The sequence below is a fragment of the Lathamus discolor genome, unplaced genomic scaffold (genome assembly GCF_037157495.1).
Source record: "Lathamus discolor isolate bLatDis1 unplaced genomic scaffold, bLatDis1.hap1 Scaffold_52, whole genome shotgun sequence".
Lineage (NCBI taxonomy): Eukaryota > Metazoa > Chordata > Aves > Psittaciformes > Psittacidae > Lathamus > Lathamus discolor.
The window spans coordinates 150,589-153,852 of record NW_027069377.1 but is presented as its reverse complement, the minus strand read 5'-3'; positions in this window follow the sequence as shown (position 1 = coordinate 153,852).

Below are 3,264 nucleotides of genomic sequence, written 5' to 3'. Positions count from 1 at the left end.
TCATCCCGCTCCAGGTCCTGCAGCCTGCCGAGGGGACACAGCCCTTTTTGGGGGGGGGGGGGGTCGGCCCACGCGGCGCCGCCGCATCCCAACCACGGAGCCGGGAAATGGCGCCGGCAGCGCGGGGGTGAAGGAGGGACCTTCATCCCTGGCGCTTGGGACCCCCCCCCCCAATAGAGCGATGAGCGCCATAGGGGACAAGCCACGTGTCGCTATGGGGCACACTGAAGAGCAGCCCCCCCCCCCCCCCATTCCCGCTGCTGCCCCCCATTGGAATGGGGACCCCATGAGCCAAACCCCCCCCCCCCCCCACAAAGGAGCGCTTCCATTGGGATAAGGGGTTGGAATCCCACCGGCCTCCTTTGCCTTCCTGCTCCATGCCAGCGGGACGGAAACGGGGGTCCCAGCACCCAAAAAGCAGGAAGGCGACGTTCCCATCCCATCCCCATCCCATTCCCGGCCCATTCCCATCCATTCCCATCCCGTTCCCATCCCATTCCCATCTCATTCCCATCCTCGGCACCTGGGCTTGAGGACGGCCATGGAACGCCGGTGGCGCCAAGGGAAGGTCGGGATGCGCCGCGCAGCCGCCGCACCAGGAACGGCAGCCGGGGAGCGCGGGGCCCCCTTCCCTTTCCCTTCCCTTTTTCCCTTCTTTTCCCTTCCCTTTTTTCCTTCTTTTCCCTTCTTTTCCCTTCTTTTCCCTTCTTCCCTTCCCTTCGCGCCGGCCGGGGGATGCCGGGAGCCGAGCGGAAGGGACAATGGCCAGGACTAGGGCGCAGGAAGCGCCGGGCCGGGACACGGGGATCCCTCCGGAGCCAGGACGGGACGGCCCAAAGCCGATCCCAAGGGAATGCTTCCGCTTCCCACTTCCGCGATGGGATTCCGGTGCCCCCTAACTGCCCCCCCCCCCCCCCATGGCAGCACATGGAAACTTGGGGTTCCCCTTTGGGCCCCCCCAACCCGCCCCGGATGCACGTGGGGACAAAGCCGGGGCCCCAGCGCCACGTGGGGCAGGGCCATGGGGCAGGAGGCCCCCCCCCCCCCCCAAAACACACACACACGTTGGGGGTCAGGGCTGAGCCAGGGGGGAGGACCCCAGGTTGGGGTTTGGGGGGTGATGGGGGGGGTCAATGCACTGCAATGGGGTCAGTGCAAGGGCTCTATGGACAGTACCAATGCACTGCAATGGGGGGTCAATGCACTGCAATGGGGTCAGTGCAGGGCTCTATGGAGAGTACCAATGCACTGCAATGGGGGGTCCGTGCACTGCAATGGGTCAGTGCAGGGCTCTCTCTACAGGGGGACCAATGCACTGCAATGGGGTCAGTGCTGTGCTCTATGGGGGGTACCAATGCACTGCAGTGGGGGTGTCCATGCACTGCAAAGGGCTCAATGCAGGGCTGTACTGGGGGATACCAATGCAGTGCTGGGGGGGTGTCAACGCACTGCAATGGGGCAGTGCAGTGCTGAGCGGTGTCCATGCACTGCAACGGGGTCAGGGCAGGGCTGTATAGGCAGGTACCAATGCGCTGCAATGGGGGTGTCAATGCACTCCAGTGGGGTCAGTGCAGCGCTGTATCAGGGGGCACCAATGCACTGCAATGGGGGTGTCAATGCACTGCAATGGGGTCAGTACAGGGCTCTATGGGGGAAACCAATGCAGTGCTGGGGGGTGTCAATGCATTGCAGTGGGGTCAGTGCAGGGCTGTAACAGGTGGTACCAATGCACTGCAACGGGGGTGTCAATGCACTGCAATACGGCCAGTACAGCGCTGTATCAGGGGGTACCAATGCACTGCAATAGGGGTGTCCATGCAGTACAATGGCGTCAGTGCAGGGCCGTATTGGGGGGTACCAATGCAGTGCTCGGGGGTGTCAATGCACTGCAATGGGGTCAGTGCAGGGCTGTACTGGGAGGTACCAATACACTGCAATGGGGGTGTCAAGGCACTGCAATGGGGTTGTCAATGCACTGCAATGGGGTCAGTGCAGGGCTGTACTCGGGAGGTACCAATACACTGCAAATGGGGGTGTCAATGCACTGCAATGGGGTTGTCAATGCACCTGCAATGGGGTCAGTGCAGTGCTCTATTGGGGGGGTACCAATGCACTGCAATGGGGGGGGGTCAATGCACTGCAAAGAGATCAGTGCACTGCCCTATTGGGGGGGTACCAATGCAGTGCCGGGGTGTCCATGCACTGCAATGGGGTCAGTGCAGTGCCCTGCGGGGGTGGTACCAATGCCCTGCAATGGGGTCAGTGCAGGGCTGTATCAGGGGACACCAATGCACTGCAATGGGGTCAGCGCAGTGCCCTATACGGGGGTACCAATGCACTGTAAATGGGATCAGTGCAGGGCTGAATTAGGAGGTACCAATGCACTGCAATGGGGGTGTCCATGCACTGCAACAGGGTCAGTGCAGTGCCCTATGGGGGGGGTCCATGCCCTGCAATGGGGTCCGTGCAGTGCCCTATGGGGGTACCAAGGTGCTGCCATGGGGGGTCCTGCCCCGCAATGGGTCCCTGCAGTGCCCTATGGGGGCTACCATTGCACTGCCATGGGGGGGTCCATGCCCTGCATTGGGGTCCCTGCACTGCCCTATGGGGGGTACCGTTGCACTGCCCTATGGGGGGGTCCCCGCAGTGCCCTATGGGGGTACCATTGCACTGCCATGGGGGGGTCCCCGCAGTGCCCTATGGGGGGGTCCCTGCAGTGCCCTATGGGGGGTACCATTTGCACTGCCCTATGGGGGGGTCCCCGCAGTGCCCCATGGGGGGTCCCTGCACTGCCCTATGGAGGCTACCATTGCACTGCCACGGGGGGGTCCCCCGCAGTGCCTATGGGGGGTACCATTGCACTGCCCTATGGGGGGTCCCTGCAGTGCCCTAGGGGGCTACCATTGCACTGCCATGGGGGGGTCCCCAGAGTGCCCTATGGGGGCTACCACTGCACTGCCATGGGGGGGTCCCATGCCCCGCAGTGCCCTATGGGGCTACCATTGCACTGCCCTATGGGGGGTCCCTGCACTGCCCTATGGGGGGTACCACTGGACTGCCACGGGGGGGTCCCGCACTGCCCTATGGGGGGTACCATTGCACTCCCCTATGGGGGGTCCCCGCAGTGCCCTATGGGGGTTACCATTGCACTGCCCTATGGGGGGGTCCCCAGAGTGCCCTATGGGGTACCATTGCACTGCCATGGGGGGGTCCCTGCAGTGCCCTATGGGGGTACCATTGCACTGCCCTATGGGGGGGTCCCTA